This window comes from Lepisosteus platostomus, chromosome 3, assembly GCF_059453375.1.
Source record: "Lepisosteus platostomus isolate fLepPlt1 chromosome 3, fLepPlt1.hap1, whole genome shotgun sequence".
NCBI classification, from domain to species: Eukaryota; Metazoa; Chordata; class Actinopteri; order Semionotiformes; family Lepisosteidae; genus Lepisosteus; species Lepisosteus platostomus.
In genome coordinates, this window is record NC_142613.1 from 2,963,798 (window position 1) to 2,980,930 (window position 17,133).

The window sequence follows — 17,133 nt, forward strand, 5'->3', positions numbered from 1 at the left end:
CACGTTTCAGCGAGCATACAAGCACAAGGATGTTTAATGGCGCAATAATATCCGTCTGGAGATCTGTGTACAACATGTGGCAGAAATAACTGCGGTACAAAGACACACTGGAGGCTCGAGGTTACTGGGAGGCGGGAGAGTGACGCAATGTTATTCACGAGGTTCACTTCGGTTTCGGGAGAGGGCGAGATTCCGGCAGGAGGGATCGGTGCCACCTGTCAGCAGGGATTCCCGTCACCAACACAGGGGAAGTTCAAGCACGATCAAATTCAGGTGAACGAACGGATGACTGAATTTGTGTTTTTAACAACCGCGGTCAGCTCACGGCAGCTTTAAAGAGACCATGAAGCAATCACATTTAAATTAAAAATGCAGAAAAACAAAAGTCGGATGATTGACAGTGTCCTGCTGTTACAAGGGCTGTCCAATACTAAACTGAGAGATGTGGAGAGGAAGAGAACCGGAGTGTTGAGTCCAGTGAAGTAACGTAGAGAGATGGCTCTCTGCCATGCCGGGCAGTATTCAGTGCTGTGCCTGACAGAGCGTCCAGTGAGTGGCATTCAGTGGGCTGCTGAGCACTGTTCAGTGTGGTGCTGGGTAAAACGCCCAGTACATGATGTTAAGTGCGCTGCCAGGCGGTGTTCAGTTCCGCGCCAGGCAGAGTGCCCAGTACGCAGTGTTCAGTGTGCCGCTAGGCACAGTGCCCAGTACATGGTGTTCAGTGCGGTGCCGGGCAGAGAGCCCAGTACATGGTGTTCAGTGCGGTGCCGGGCAGTGTTCAGTGCCATGCCAGGCAGAGTGCCCAGTACAGTGTTCAGTGCAGTTCTGTCTCCAGACACTGTACAGGACTGCTGGTGGACCCAGAGCTAGGAATGAGGAGAAGCTTCTCCTGCAGGGCGGCGCAGGAAGAGAGGAGGCACCAGGACAGCCCCTTCATGGCCACCCTGAGCTCTTGTTTACACAGGTGGAAAAGTGGCACAGAGATATACTGCACAGATCCCCCTCCCTGGCCTCCCCTTGCAAACTGCTCCCCCTGAAAACTCTACAGCCACCAGCTAGGAGGCCGGGAGATCCGACTGTGCTCAACGCTTCGGTGCAAAGAGTAAGCGCAGCACAAGACAGACACAGCGAATCCCATCAATAATGGAGAGATGACAGGTGGAGAGCGGGACGCGCCCCGAGGGGCCTGTCGGGTTCACACGGCACACACACCGGCGCGTGCGAGCGCGTGTGTGCGCGCAGCCCCAGGGAAGCGCGGGGCGCAGGCAGGTAGGGACCAGCCCCTCACAGCGCCAGGCTCCGGAGAGCCGCGAGACATCAGGCGCAGATGGCAGAGTGCCCAGAAGGAGGAGGCCGCCGCCCAGTCGCACAGCTCCTCAACCCGTCAGTGACAAGATCGTGCGCGAGAGCAGCAAGACCAACACAGACGCACAGGCCTGTGGTGCTGCGGGCTGCTTGCCTGTGTCGGGCTCGTTTTGTGCTCGGTGCTGAGCAGCTGCTTGCCGTCTCTAACGGCAAAGCTTCTTTCGGTCTTTAAACATCAACGACAAAACCATGGGACGAGTCTGTTCTCTGAGAAACATACCATTTTTAAGAACCTGATAAAGCAGTGGGAACTGTGGGCTCCACCCTAAAACCACGACTCCCATCCGGAAACGGGGGGGACCCGTGTGCTCCCCAGGGGCGCAGACTCACCGTGTCCCAAGGAATCAACTGCGCTGTATCGCGGCCATGCGATCGCGCGCCGGTGAAGCTCCGCCTGCTCGGCAAACCCCTGCCGTTTCAACGCACAAAAAGAAAACCAATCGGGACCCTGAAAAAATTCACACGAAGGCCGCATTAATCGAACACCAGCTCTCTGCTCCCCGCGGGACGAGGCAGCGAGCTGGGAGAAGGCAAGTCATCAGTGAACTTCCTCCCCCTCTTGCAGGAGTACCTGCCCCTGGAGATGGGGCAGACGATGTGCACACATGCTCTGGAGGGTCAGCTGTTCCTACCAGCTGCCAGCTGCTCACCACGGACAGCAGGGTGGGCAGGGCAGGCAGAGGAGTTGCCAGCAGCACGTGTATACTCTGCAGTCCGCGAGATTTGAACCCGCAACCCCTGGACGGCAGAGCCCAAGCCTGCAGGATGAAGGGGGGAGCCAGTCCAGCTCCGCTTCCAAGACGGCAGCAGCCCGAGGCAAGCCAGGACAGCCAGTCTCAAAACACCACGACAAGAACAGAAACAAGCTCCGACACCTACTCCCTCTCTTCAGAAGCCATAATTCACATCGTTAACCCACGCCTGCCTCTCAGTTGAACGCAGCCTGCTTTCCCAGGTCGCTGCCCTGCGATCTGCTATTGAAGATCGCTTCTCTCCAATCAAGCTCTCGTCGAGCTCTCGTCTGGAGCGCGTCGGAGGAGACCCCCCGGAAGTCGGTTTCCTCTTGAAGAGCCGGGTCGCTAATCACCTGGGGGAGCCAGAGGGAGGAGGAGGCCCGCAGACAGGGCCCCCGCCTGACTTTATAGCAGGATTGAGGATTGTTCTAATGAGGCAGGGCTGCACACAACCCCCCCCATCCTCCCTCCCTGAGCCCCAGAATCACTTCCCTCACAGCAGGTTCCCCGGTTCCACACGAGCGACAGGGCCGCCCGATTTCGATTCTAACTGAGCCGCCAGCCTGCCGTCTTGAGCCCCGATCGCCACGGTCCTGAAGGCGTGGCTGCCGACGCCGAGGAGCCCTGAAGGATTAGGGGTCCCCAGGACCAGGGCTGGCGACCAATACAAAGAGCTTGTACTGGGGGCCCTCCGGCCCGTTCGGCAGCTAGCGGCTAATTGATCCCAGGATCTCCTCCAGCCGTTTCCTGAACGGGACCAGGGTAACACCTTCCACACACCCCTCCGTGCGCGGAGGAGCCTCTTGTCCCCCGTTTTAAACGCACCTCCCCGCCCTCTGGATCGCGGTTCTCCGCTCGAACGCCTCTTCGCCAGCCGCGCGCGTGAGCTGGCAGGGAGGAGCGGCTGGCTGGCATCTGGAGGCGCAAGTCGGGGGGGGGAGGGGGGGTCAGAGCCGCTCACCAGAGGGAATGAAAACGACCTGGGACAACTCCAACCCCGGCAAACCCTCATCGATAACGAGGAGGCAGCAGGCGGGGCAGACGGGCCGGTCCCCCCCTAGCCAGAAAGGATGGCCCCCGCCTGCGATTTGACACCCGGCCAGGTCGGCAGCAGCCAGGGAGCGTCTCGACGCCTCATTAAGGCTCAGTTGCCCGCGCCGGGGCGTGCAGGACGGCTCGCGGTCGGGGAGGACGGTGCTGCGACGCCTCCCCTGCTCATCAGGCCAGGCTATCGGACGCGCTCGGGCCACGGAGGGCTTGTGGGGGAGTGAAACCCGAGGCCCCGCGGTGCCCCAGCTCTTGGGCAGCCCCGACACCAAGCTGTTCGCCCACGGATTGAATCCAACGCGCACGATCTGCAGGACTCCGCTGGTCCATACGGATCCCTGCCGGGAGGCGGCCCGGCTCCGGGGAAAAGACTCGTTTTGGAAAACGCAGCCCTGTCGTTTCTTCCCCGAGCGCCGGTCGGTCTCGGGCCTTCCTGAACGCCGAGCGCACTGCAGCACGGAGCCCTGGACTCCTCCGGCCAAGCTCCGTCAGCTCCACAGGTACCCGGAGCCCTCAAAGGCGCCTGCACTCCGCTGAAGAGCGAAACACGCACCAGAGGACAGAAAGTGGGACCATCTGGAGGTGCGTTTAAACATCCTGAGAACAGGAGGCCCTTTCCCGCAAGTGGAACAAGCTGTCCAGTCACGTTACAGAAAACCAGAAAATGGCTGGATGAGATTCTGGGACGAATTAGTCCATCTCTAGAGCCCACAATGCTGTCCTACACTCTGTTCAGTCACGGCCCCCGAGAGCCAGGGTATTATTACAGAGGTGCCTGAGTACACACCTGTGGGCCAGGTGTGCAAATATCCACTGGAGCCAGCGTGCAGACAGCAGAGGCACCTTCACTGCAGTGCAAAGCACAGTTTGTACACAGTCATTATAGACTTAATGTATACTGTGCTCCACAGCACTCTGTCTCCAGCTGGGATAACACAGCTTTGTGTCAATTACTGCCCCAGACCAGGCCAGGATTCTGTTAGGATGCTGAAGAGCAAATCAAACATGAGAGTGAACTGTTTTACAACAACCCAAAGGAGAGGCGTCTCTAGCAATGCTCCGAGAGAAACTTATTTCTATTTGCGCCCATAAAAAGAAAGTGAGACCAGGCAAAGTGAGAGGGAGTTACATTTGACATTAAAATGTATGGAGCAAACAACATAAAACAAATCATTCACTCGCACGATATATAAACAACTATTGAAAGTCAGGGTAGCAAATAGCAAATTGTGGAAGTACAAACAAAATTAAAGTTCCTATGAATAAGGAGCTTGGGACCACTTGGCTGAATTGGCTCGTAATTTAGTTAACAGCACAAAGCAGGAGACCCAGACCACTGTCCTACAGCACCTGGCCCACAATCACCTGCACACGCAGCAGTGGCGAAAATATACATATGAATTCAATATGATCCACTGAAATGAAACAAGAAGAAAATAAGATCAGCATCAGGCAGAAATGGACCAACGGGAGAGGAATTTCTCAGGGGGGGCGCAGGAGAGTCCAGATGTGCTCAGCACATGTGGGAAGCACATGGCTGCCGGAGCCCGCGGCGTGTGGGAGAGCAGGAGCTCACCTGACACCGGCACGCCGCCGCCAGGAGGAGCCCTGACCGGCAGCAGGCGGCGAACTTCTGGAGCACGACGCCAGAGACGGAGAAGAAATCGAGCAGCAGCAGCAGCCGAGCCTGGGTGTGGAGACTGCAGCCCACCGGGCCAGCAAAGCCCTGACAGGCACACACACGCAGAGCGGTGCCCGAGCTGGCGCACACACACACCCACCCACCCCAGGACTGGACTGGACACTGCCTCTCACCCAGGGCACCGGGCTGAAGGAGACTTGATTGTTAATTGTACTTTTTTTAAGCCAGATGAAGGAAAAAAAAAACAACCACCAAAAAGGTGAGTCAGAAAGAAGCCAAATTCATAACCCCCCCGTTAACAAATGTACAAAGTCCACTGCTATGGGAAAAGAATAAAATGCAAATCCACCCCACCACCTCCCAGCAAAAACAGTGTTCAGGCTGGCAAGTGAAAACCAGCTGCCTGTCGACGGTTTCACGCGAACCAGTCCCAACACCACGCACACGCTCTCCAGAGGTCTCGAACCGGGGCCCAGCGGGAGAGGCAGGCCGTCGGAGTCGGGGAGAAAGCCAAGACGAAGACGGGAGCTGATTAAAACATGACCGCGGAGGAGGCAGACGGCAGCCCCAGCGCGCCGCACATCACAGGGATGCAAATCCGCAGCCGATTTCAATATTCAAACCCTGCGGACTGCGCCGTGGCAGGGGAGGGGCGGGGGCGGCCGAGCCCGCCAGAATCCACCTCCCCCCGAGCACACACGGAAAACGGGAGGCGCCCCTCACCCAGCACCCCACACCCGAGACCACAGAACACCGAACACCCCGAGACGGAAACCCAAAAAAAAAAAAAAGGGGGAAAAAAAAAGCACAATGCTGGATGGAGGGGGAGGTGATACAGCACCACACACAAAAACGAGGTGGCACAAACACAGCAGCACCTGGGTGCCTGGTCCCATCTGGGCCAGGCCGGGCTACAGGTCCTGCCATAGACCCTGGGAAGGCCGACAGTTGAGCCACAGGCGTGAAGGCACTGCAGGAGGCAGCAGTGGCAGAGGCCTGGCGGGGGTGCTGATTTGAAAGCATGTTTTCAGACAGCAGCACCCGGTGCCCGCTGATCCACCCACACAGGTCCGCCCGCTCCGAAAGCGGAGCCGCACCCCTGCGGCCGGAGGGACCCGCTGCCTGTCCCGGCCCAGGGCCGCCCACACACCGGGCCCAGTCCGGCGCAGAGGACAAGGACAGCGTCCTGCCTCAGGCAGCTGGACAGCAGGTCGGGCGAGCCAGATCCCAGACCGACACCCACCTCATTCCCACGACGCAAAGGAAAGAAACACAGGAATTTGGTTTGGAAAAAAAAGAAATAAGAAAAGGCCATTTTCTACATAAAAAAGTCCCTGTCACACTTGCCAGGGGTGGTGTGTGTATGCATTTCAGACTGACTTGGAGTTCACCCACGACTGTATGCCAGGATACGACAGCAGGATCAGCCCCATACCAACCCAAGCGGTTCCCGCAACGGCCTGCATCTCCCAGCAAAGCCTGGAGTGGATCACGCAGCTCCGCAAGAGGGAGTCCAGCCCGTTTCTCCTGGAGACGGAGAAGCTGCTGCTCTCTGCTACAGGGCGAGGCGGACCGGCCCTGACCACGCTCGCTTGGCACAGCCACTGCTGGCACACAGCAGGCAGGATACGGCCCTCGGAGCACGGGAAACGTCTGCCTCTGCAGCTGTCTGGAGATAAGACTGGCCCAGCGCATGCAATGAAGAGGGACGCCCGGACCAGCCCTGCTCTGCAGGAATAGGGCCGAAGGCAGGGATAATAACAGTGCGTTAATAACAGGGACTCTTATTATAACACTGCATGCAAAGCAGAGCTTGGAAAGGCCTGCACGCCTGTCTCTGTCTGTAGGGCTGGCTCGATGACGAGCACCTACAGGAAGGGCTGAACAGCTCCATAATACCAACTCCGCGAGCAACTCCCTGGTCAAAACACCCTGCTCCGTTAATCCCGGACCAACAGCAGCCTGGAAGCTGGGAGGCACAAGATCCTTGACCTCACTAAGCCCGCCCGCTCCCGAAATCCAACAGGAACAGGCTGTCCACACGGAGAAGCCAAAGAGAGCAGGTAGATCCAACAGGAAGAGGCTGTCCGCACGGAGAAGCCAGATGCCCAGGTATTCACAACCCTCAAATGTCTCCACGTCGCTTTTGAAGCCAATATCCTGGCTTCCTTCATGAAACAGCTCTACCTGGCACCAGTGGGGTTAGTGCCTCCTCTGTTTCATGGCTGGTGTTGTCAGGGTGGCGAGGCCCACTATGCCGACACTGTTTCTCTTAGTACGGAGGCACGCAGCTCAAAGCTTGCGTGCTGTGTGTCGCTGGCACACGCAAACAGGAAAGGCCTGGATTTAAAACACACAGAGACACCCCCCCCACTGCGCAGCTGACCAGCCAAAAGAATCTAGGTTACCCCCCTTCTTCCCTTCACCCCCACTCCTCTGCACTCTCTCTCTCTTGAGCACGCCATCTCTCAGCCCGTCTCTCTGAAGGCTGCGCTGTGCAGTCAGCTCTTCCCCTCTGTCAGGGCTCTGAAAGGAGACCAAACACAAAAACGCCAGTGATCTCACTGCAGGAGCTAATGACTGCTTTGCAACGACCCGTTAATTGCTGCAAATCAACAGGCTGGCCTGCCTGTCTCAGATAGGCTGTACCGAAAAACAAAACAGCTGCAGGTCAGAGCCAGTTTCCCTCCCTTCCGCGACGCTGGTGAGAGCTGGGCAGGGAGAGACCCAGACCTGCAGACTGGCACTCGCTCAGCAGCGCCACTGCGACTGTGGATCAGAGGATAATGCAGAGAGGCCACCGATGAAAGAGACGTTGACGCATCTTTTACGTCTCCTAGACAACTATAGAAGCAATAAAAAGGAAACCTCAAACGCGCAGAATTTACACCGCGAAGTTAAAATCATACTACACCCTAGTAAGACCCCATACAGAATATTGTGCAGAATTGTGATTGCCAAATAGAAAAGACATTGCTGCTCTGGAACCAGTCCAAAGAGCAACCAGGTACATTCAGAAACTTACAACGTGTCTGACGGGCTGAAGGTAGCGATCCTGTCCAGTCTCGAGCAGAGAAGACTACCAGGGGAGCCGATACAGGAACTCAAGCCTGGGCTCAAGCATGGCCAGTGTCAACCCAGTGCGCTGCTTCAGAAGCTACAGTGCAACACCAACCAGATACCAGTGGGAAGCACATGTAAAACAGGGCAGGAGGCTCTTCTTTACAACCTGGGAGGTGGGAGTGTGGAACAAGCCACAACGTTGTTGAAGCCGATACCCTGGTTTCCTTCAAGAAACAGCTGCAGGAGGTTCTGGTATCAATCAACCACTAAGCACCGAATGGGCTGGAGAGGTAGCAAACCCGAGGCCATCTGGCCTCTTCTTCTTCTTACCAGCAAAAGGGAATCTGATTATTAATCACCTCTGCCGTTAATTGCGAATCAAGCACGACATGTGGCAGCCAGCCAACCGTGCAGTTGAGGAATGGAACCCGGAGGTGCTCAGACTGCTCTGCAGCGTCCACGGGGGACAACAGCGGAGCCCACACCCTCGAGGCTGTTACTGCGTTCTCGGGGACCTCGAATCGTTTACAAATACCGGCCCAAACTACGACCTGCTGACCCTGAACACATGCACCTGTGAGCTGCTGTCTACAGGCCAAGCCACACAGGGCTGTTACTCTTGCTGACGGAGCTCCGAGAGGCAGCCTTAAAGAAGCCAGAAAAGTAAAATAACTGTAAAATACTGAGGGAAAAGATAAGAATAGACCATTTTCATGTGGGATGTATAGTGGTAAATCTTTGATTGTATAAAAGGATTGTGTTGCATTTCTCATCTGTATTTAAAATGGTTTTATCTGTTCTCTAAAATAAAGAAGTGACTTCCTCCCCCTCGATGTTACTCATTACGTTTGCAGGAGGCAGCATGGGTTCAGGCCCAAGAGCACTGCACCGGCTCCAGTGGTGGATGAGCTCCCAGGGAAGTGCAGCCACACCAGTAAACCTGCTCCACTCTACTCTGCGCTCCAACTGGGCTGAGAACAGATCTGTTGCTCCAGAGGGGGGGCTGTCAGTGCTGATTTACTCACCCTCCCCTCCCTCTGCAGCTGTCCTGGTGAAGACACAGCTGGCACTGACAACTACAGCAACAAGCACACGATCACAACCGAACAACTGCACATGCATGATTATACACACACACTCAAAGACACTCTCAGGTGAAAAGACCTTTCCCTGTTAATAAGGGGATAATTGCTACACAGCGACTTCCAGATTTAAAATAAGAAAATAATTCCCTGCAGACCTCTACTGTAATTGCTCAATGGCCTTCTGGGAGACAGATCAAGGACAGCGCTCTCCAGAGCTATCGTTAACCCTGGCTGGTTCGACTTCCACCCAACAGCACAGAAACCAAAGTTGAAAAAAATTCTCAAGGTGGCAGGACGGTTCTGCAATACTGTCAAGAGTGTCTGTGTGAACCGAGAGCCCAGTGCTCTGTTACCAACACTCCTGGTCTGATCTCTGATCTGGAGTGCCGGGGTCATCCCCTCTGCATGCAGTCTGGACCCCAGCAGGGGTAAGAGGATCCCCCAGGCAGTTTCGGAAATAACAGAGCCCCGCGCCCCCTCCCAGCCCAGGCAAAGACAAACCGGCAGTCGCAGGGCAGCCGTGCCCCGACCCCTGTCTGCAGCCCCTTCTGTCACATCAGAGATCCCCTCGGTCTTCCAGGCAGCACAGAGGCCTGCCTTTCCCAACACTTCCCCCTAAGATTTTTTCTTCTCTTACAGGCGCGCCGTCGAAACCCATACCCCGGCACCCTCAGATCCATCGGCTATTAAACACGCAACACGCCGGACGGCCTCTCGTTTGCATCTTGTGTTCTTCCAAGCCCGCTCTGCGCGTACGGTCCAGCGCTTGCCCAGTGTGCATCAGACACAGCGCAGGAGGAAAGAGACTCCCACCTCACTCCGGCCTGCTCCTCGACACCAGGGGACTCCCACCTCGACACCAGGACTCTGCAGGACCGGAGGGGAGGCGTTGCTCGATGGAGATCATCCCTCGGACCGAAACACAGGTACGAGAAAAGGCACCAGTCCTACCCTCAGCAGGGGCAGCACCTGCGTCACCGAGACCCTCTCTCAGTGGCCGGGACAGGGTAGCGTGGAACAGTGACGCACCCTGGGGACTGTGGAGCATCGGAACAGATCTCCCTGTGTGCACTCATAAGTTTACTGATCAGACTCCCGCTGCGCAGCAATTCAGCCCATTCCTGGGTTTCGGGCGAGCCGCACATCCACATCACACGGGTCACCTCTGTGTGTGGCACCACTGCCGCACCCTGGTTTTCCCATTTAAGATCTCTCCAGCTTTGTGCCAGAAAATCAATTAGCAGATTTTTTTTTATGGTTCAGACACCTCGGACAAAGGCCCTGACTAAAAATAGTAACAAATAATTGCACAATTGCTGAATCGTTAAAAGATTATCTCTCTGCGCCACGTCACAGCAGCTGCTCGGCGAGTCTGCAGAAAAACCCAAAATGGATCGAGCTGCTGTGCAGTGGGAGTCCGAGCCCTTTCCCTTCACCCTGGCTGACCCTTAGAGAGTCACCCCCACAACCCTTTTAACCTGCATAGTACCCCGAGCTCGCTGGGAGCGCTGGGTGTCTGAATCGCAAGGAAATTACCCCAAAAAGGGAGGAAAAAAACAAACAACCCCACCTGGCAGGCAGTGGCTGTATTTGCCTCTCTTAAACAAACAAGGAGCTCAGCAGGGAAATGAGGGAGCCAGAAATGGGACACGGGAGGCTCAAGGCAGAGAAGAGCTGCTGCCTCGGTCGGCGGGTTTGTTTTCAAACATTCATTTCCTTTTTCAAGCTCCACAGAAGCCAATATCCCCCAAGCAAACTGCCCACAACAAGCGGCACAACGCCTAGCACAAAAGGGAACTGTCACAAACACGGCGGCACGCGTTAACTCCGGCTCTCCGGCCTCCTGCAGAGGGAGGCGTTCGGGAGGCTGATGCATGGTTACGGCCTTATCCTGGCCGAACTCCAAGACCATCCAGCGCATGCGGGGAATAAGGTAAAACAGATTCGTTTAATAAAATGACAGTGAGGCACCAACCGGTCAAGCAGCACAAACTGCACATTGGTGGGGGTGGACGGGAGTCCCCATTACTTGCAAAGCACTTTGAGTGGAGTGTCCAGAAAAGCGCTATATGAGCGTAAGGAATTGTTATTATTAAACCAGCACCCAGAGAGTGGAGTCGGAGCAGCAGTGCAGTAGGCCCATCGGCATGTATCCTTTGCTCACAATGAGTAAGTGCAATTTGCAAAAACACATATCCTCCATAGCATGGTAAGCACTGTGAGAAAACCGGATCTGTATGGATGTTGGGACGTTTCCTTCCTACCAGGAAAAGGTGAACTATAACTGAACTACAAGCGACCTCCACTGCGGGCGGCTCCAGCGCCGCGGCTGTCAGGACACGCCAGCAGGTTTCGGGGAAATGACTTCCCAGCCCCGCGCGCACGCAGAGAGACTAGAAATCACGCGCGCCGATCCAACAATAGCGGCTTTGTCCCGGCGGAGCCGTGAATCTCACGTGATCCGAGCTGCCGATCTCCAGACTGAAGGAGGAGAGGATCGGACTTGTCTGCCGCTGCCCACTCGCGGGGGAGCTCTCCCGCGGGAGAGGATCCAACACCAGCGGTGTGGGAGCAGGGGAGGGCCCCGCCCAGGGCAACAGGCCGACACACCTGCCCTACCCTCTCTTCCCCCACCCCCTCCCAGGGGATCATGGGACAGGAGGCTCAGGACGGGCTGGAAAAACCGGACTCGGCTCACACATCGGACTCCCCCCACGTGCCGGGCTCCTGCGCACAGGCTGTGCTGACGAAGCGGAAAGCCGCATCAGGGCGCGCGCGGGCGTGAAACCCTCAGTGCCTGGCGCCGGCTCCGATGCACGGAAACCCGAAACGACAGAGGCCCGTCCGCTGCACCAGTGACCCAATCAGCACGGTCTCACCCCCCCACTGCCCAGCTGACCGACGCCCCAACAATCCACCAGTACCCCCAATCTCCACTCGGTCCTCGAAGCGCCGCGGTAAACGTCAAGAAGTGTACTGTTTTCATTTGCATGTCCTGGCCGGCTGGCTTTGATTTTTAGGCCAGGCAACGACCCCTGCACAGCCAGGGAGAGAGAGAGAGAGACACCCGGCCTCGGGTGCGAGGCAGCAGCCTCTGGGCGTGCTCCGAGCTGGCAGCTTTACTGTGCCGGCCACTTGGGAACGGCTCTTGACGTAGAGCAGGACGCTCGACCCAGCTGGCTCGTTTGGCAGCAGAAGCCTGGGATCAACTGGCTACAACAGCGTGGCTGGGTAGCTGCTTGTTCCATGCTCCCACAACTTTTTGTGCAAAGAAGCACCTCCTGCTCCACTGGCACCCTGCTCGCGGGCTGGCGTCTTTGTCCAAACACTGGCCGGCACGTGTTGCTGCATGCCCCTGTTGCCAACACACACACACACACACACACAGTCCAGGTAGAGCTCAAATAATCCACCAGCGTAGATCCCTCTCCCTCCCTCCCCCCTCACACACACACTGCTTTCCTTGCAAACAGCCCTATCAGGGTGACATTGTTCCCACGGACTGATAAGGCTGCAGTATCTGCTCTGGCCTCGGGAGCCTCTGTCCTCTGTCATCAGATGCCCAAGAACAGCCACTGACCAGTCGGGAGGGCAGGTGATGGCCTGCAGCGCGTCGGGGCGATCTCACACACACACACACGCGGGCGCTCTCTCTGTCTCACACACACACACACACACACACACACACACACACACACACACACACACACTGTAAACTCTGCGATGGAGACAGACAGGAAGCGTTTCAACGCAAAGCCTGGATGAAACGCTTCTCGTGCTCTCTCTCTCTCTCGCAGGCTGATGACGGAGGCCGCAGCTGTGTTTGTCCGTAAACACGGAAAAATCACTCAGGTCTTTCCAGCACGCTCCCATCTCTTCCCTCTCGCTTCACCCGCGGCAGCCCCTGACCCGCCGCGGAGGCGACGGTAAACCAGACATCCGCCACACACGGGGACTCCTGCTCCCACCACCCCACACCGGGACGGAGGCGCTGTCCTTCGAGACGCTGTGGCTTTGACACGGCGCCATGTAAAAATCAAGACCGAATTGGCATCGGGGTGCAGGGCTTCGGACACGAATGGTGCGTGTCGTTCGTTTGGGAAAGGTGCGCACGGGCCCCACAAAAAACCCCACCATTCCTTCACACTCCTTATAGCAAAGAATTCCTCACATGACCATCCTGCTCTTCATCCCAGAAGATCTCAGTGCTTCACATGTAGGAAGAGATCTACTTCGTTCAGCAATGAATCATAGCCCCCGCCGGGAGATGCACAGGGGCCACTCTGCACCAGTGCCCCCCCCCCGGGAGACGCACAGGGGCCACTCTGCACCGGCGGCCCCCCCCCGGGAGACGCACAGGGGCCACTCTGCACCGGCGGCCCCAATGCACAGCAGATCACGGGGAGGAGCAAGCAACTACTTCACCAGCTGAATCAAGGCTGAAGAACATCTGTGGCGCAGTCCATGGTTCACGGTCACCCGGGGGGCTTTAAGGTTGAATCACAAACCAGAGGACACAAACTGCTTGAAAGTGCACTGAAAACCAAGAACGGGGACGAAGGAGCCTGCGAGAACCGGCGGATGGACTTTCCACTCAGGACAGAACACACTTCTTAGCGTTCTGTGGGTGTGGGTGTGGGTGTGGGTGTGGGCGCACACAAACAAGCCACCCCATCAGGCTGTTGGTGCCAAAACCTGGCTCCTTCCGGAAAACAGCCAGATAAGATCCTCAGATCCCGCAGCGACTAACAAACTACCTGCCAGACAGCCTGGATGGGACAGGAGACCTGTCCTCCTTTGTAACCCGCTCGGGTTCAACACGGGGATCTTCAGGAGGGCCAGACTCACACCAGACCACGCAAGTACCATGATGCTCCAGGCAGAGCGTTTCTAAGGCGCCTTTCCCACCATGCACTCTGGCATTCCCAGACTCCAGATGTAGCCGTGAACCCGCAGCCAAGCAGATGGAAAAAGAGTCATCGGGGCCCTGCAGCTGACAGGGTGGGAATCTCCCTGCAGTGGAGGGGCACTGGTTGTGGATGAGGTTACCCACTTAGCCGTGGGAAAGAAGGAAAAGCCGGAGAGGGGAGCAGGACAGAACACACCCCCCACTTCAAGGAGCGCAGGAAGCTACAAGCACTTGTGTCTTCCTCCGAGCGAGAGGGCATTCTGACTCCCGGCCCAGCGAGGCGGGAGAACAGTGGGAGGGAGCCGCGCTGGGGCTGGACTGAGGAAGACCAGCCTGGGGAAAGCTCATCCTCCGGCCGCTCCAGGGAGCAATCCCGGCACAGATGCATCCTGTCCTCGGAGCTCCTGCCCGCGGGCTCTCGCCGGCACCTCTCGGCCTCGCCCCGCCCGTGTCCACCGCAGGGAATAAAAAAAACAACAACACAGCTCCTCTAAATTTAGAGCGAGCGCACCGCAACTCGGTGCTCCCGGGCGCCTCCGCGCTACACCGGCCGCAGAGACCTGCCGGGAAGCCGACAGAGAGAGCAGTCGCCCTAGCGCGCCGTTCAACCCTCCTCAAACTTAAAGGCGACAATTAGGACACGAAACTGTTGCCGTTTCGCGAGCTCCGTCACCACCACGGCTTACCTCGCGAAAGACACCGACGTGTTTATAAAACGACACGGAGGAAATGCGTCTCCAGCCGGCCGGCGTCCCGTGTCTCAGGACGGGGGGGCTGTGCGCTGGCCAAACCGTGGTCAACTTCGCTGACCGCTTCACCGCGGCCGCTGCCACACGACGGCCACGGCCGGGCAGCGGTAAAACCCAACCCAACCCGACCCGGGGTTCTCCCGGGGTCACGGCGGGGGGGTGACGCGCCGGGCTCAGGTGTTGTCAAAGCCCAACACACCGTCACCTGTGGCTCCGGGGTCTGGCAACGACCCGCCTGCCCCCACAACACCACGGGCTTAGGACGTCACGAAACGTTTCAACTGACAACAAAAAAACAGACAACACCTACATGTGAAACGACATCTTCCCCAATCTAAAAAAAAAATAAATAAATATCCGCTTTACAGAACGGGTAACACGCTGAAACAAACTCATCCCAACTCGCAACTCCGCGTTTGTTGTGCCGCGACTGTTCCTTTGTGGGGGGATACCGCTTGTAACGGGAGCGAAAAGCGTTAACGAGAGCCTGTCAGTGTGTGTGTGTGTGTGTTTGCCTGCCACAGAGCCTCAACACACAAACCTCGGGCACAACACCGGCAGTCGCGTGCACGACCGCCAGCTCCGCCACAAGCGCACCAGAGAAAAGTTGAGAGGCGTCCTACCTTGTCGTAATGAATCCGGTTGTTTTAGATATTACAATTCTTAATTTCTAAGCGGCTCCTTGCTGGCGACGATGTGTATTCCACATTCCGCTCGGGGAGGGCGAGAGAGAGCGGGGAGGTGGGGAGGGGGGCAGGAACACAAGAGTCAGATCTAGAGGAGGGGTAGAAGTTAAGTGTTAAGACATCTCCGCGTCCGTACGGCTTCTCCGTTTCCCTCACAATCTGACAAGCCGAGCCTGCTCCCCGGCTCCCTGGCGGCTGAACTCCAAGCGCCGGGTGGGAGAAAGACGACACCGCGAAATAAACACCCCCCCACCCCACTTCATAAATAAATTAAAACGCGTTTAAAAATGCCGGAGCGGCGCAGTCCAGCCTCACGGTATCACCCGCGGAGCTCGGCACCCTCTACTTCCTCGCAGGTTAGTTTACTCAACACAGTTCGGCTTTAAACCGAGGCAACCAAGTCTCCCTCCCACACGGGGGGAGCGGAGCGAGGGAGAGGGGAGGCTCACCGCTGTCTCTCGTCGCCGCTGCGTTCAGACACACACGCCTCGAAGTTCCGGCGACTCGAAGACGTGTCTGCGCACAGGCGTTAAAATCAACGCTCCCTGTACGATAGACGTTTTTAGTTTAGCCTTTTAAGTTTAAAGTTGAGGTTATCACCCCCCTCCTTCCCTCCCAATTCTCTCCAGCTGGTTTGGTCCAGAAGGTGCCCGGTGATAAGGATTCCAAAAATTCCAACTTTCTCCCCCCGTTCAGTCCAGATTCTCCACGTACAGCTACGCGAGTCGTGAAGTAGTTTTTTTTTAATTAATTCACGCTGTGATGGAATTTTATAATGCGTTTTGTTATAGCAGCAAGCAGGTAACAGCGTTTCGTAGGGGTTCCAACACCTTCTGGAGAGAGACGCTGCCGACGACGCCAAGACAAAGTTACTGGAATGAATCGATTTTTTAGAAACCACCGATAAGCGTCTTGTCGTCGTTCGCAAGCTTAGCTGTGCTTCTGTTTCAGCATTGCTTCGACGGCAAATAGGAAAGGGGTGGATGCTGGAGTGTGAATATCTTAGTTTAATATAAACCCTAACTTCCTGGGTATGTGTAAACAAATGCAATTTCCCGAAAATGGCATTAAAATTGATACTTTCTGCAACCTCAAGTCCGATTTGCAGTTTCAGTTAACTCCCTGTGGTACTGCACATCTTCCCGGTGTGTGTGTTATCGCTAATCTTTAACCCCTGTTCACAAATGCGTTCAGCCATTCGACTCCGCGTTGACGAGAAGACAACCTCTTCCCTCTGGTTTTATCGTTTCATCAGCAATAGTAATGTCATGCGTTACAGTATATTGGAATTCTCTGTCAGAAAACAGCGGAGAATCCACTGGAGATTGAGTCGGGCACACAGTAATTTTTATTTTGCCCTGGGAACATTTCCATGCTGTGTTTGCCTTTGCCAAATGTTCAAGTAACTTGCTGCTAAGATGCTTTGTCGCTGTAACCGGTACATCTCAGGAGCTCCAGTCACTGGCCCCCCAGCGGGTCAGCTGTGCTGTGACCGGCCGGTGGACCAGGTGTGGACACCAGCGGGTGAGGAACTCCCACGTGGAGTTTGCACACGGAGTGAGCTCCTGACCTTTCACAGGCCCAGGGCCGCCGGTCATTCCCCTCGTCTGCTGTCCCAGCACTGACCAGGGACGACCGCAACAAAAATGAGAACGATGGCGAGTTCGTGAACGGCTGTGGTCCCTGCTGTGCTCTCGTGGGGAGATATCCGGAGACTGGGAGACAGGTCAGTGTCTGGGAGGCACTGGGAAATGGGACAGTGTCTGGGAGACGGGTCAGTGTCTGGGAGGCACTGGGAGACGGGTCAGTATCTGGGTGAGGACACTGGGGGACGGGACAGTATCTGGGAGATG

At 56.5% G+C, this 17,133-nt stretch overlaps 1 protein-coding gene across 7 annotated transcripts in view; it reads right to left on the bottom strand.

The window, feature by feature from the left end:
* The window catches only part of ccdc120a (coiled-coil domain containing 120a), a 54,573-nt gene that overhangs the window by 14,334 nt on the left and 23,106 nt on the right, over window positions 1-17,133 (bottom strand). The window contains exons 1-2 of one of the 7 annotated variants that reach the window (XM_088623849.1): window positions 15,218-15,687; window positions 7,197-7,314 (exon numbers count right to left, since the gene is read on the bottom strand). The exons of 1 other annotated variant lie outside the window; for it this stretch is intronic. The gene's annotated coding sequence lies outside the window, so the exon portion shown is untranslated. Of the gene's footprint in view, window positions 1-1,695; window positions 6,216-7,196; window positions 7,315-11,392; window positions 11,575-14,531; window positions 14,728-14,904; window positions 15,042-15,217; window positions 15,688-17,133 lie in introns of those variants that run through there. 5 more of the 7 variants (XM_088623847.1, XM_088623855.1, XM_088623853.1 and 2 more) reach the window with 5 other exon arrangements.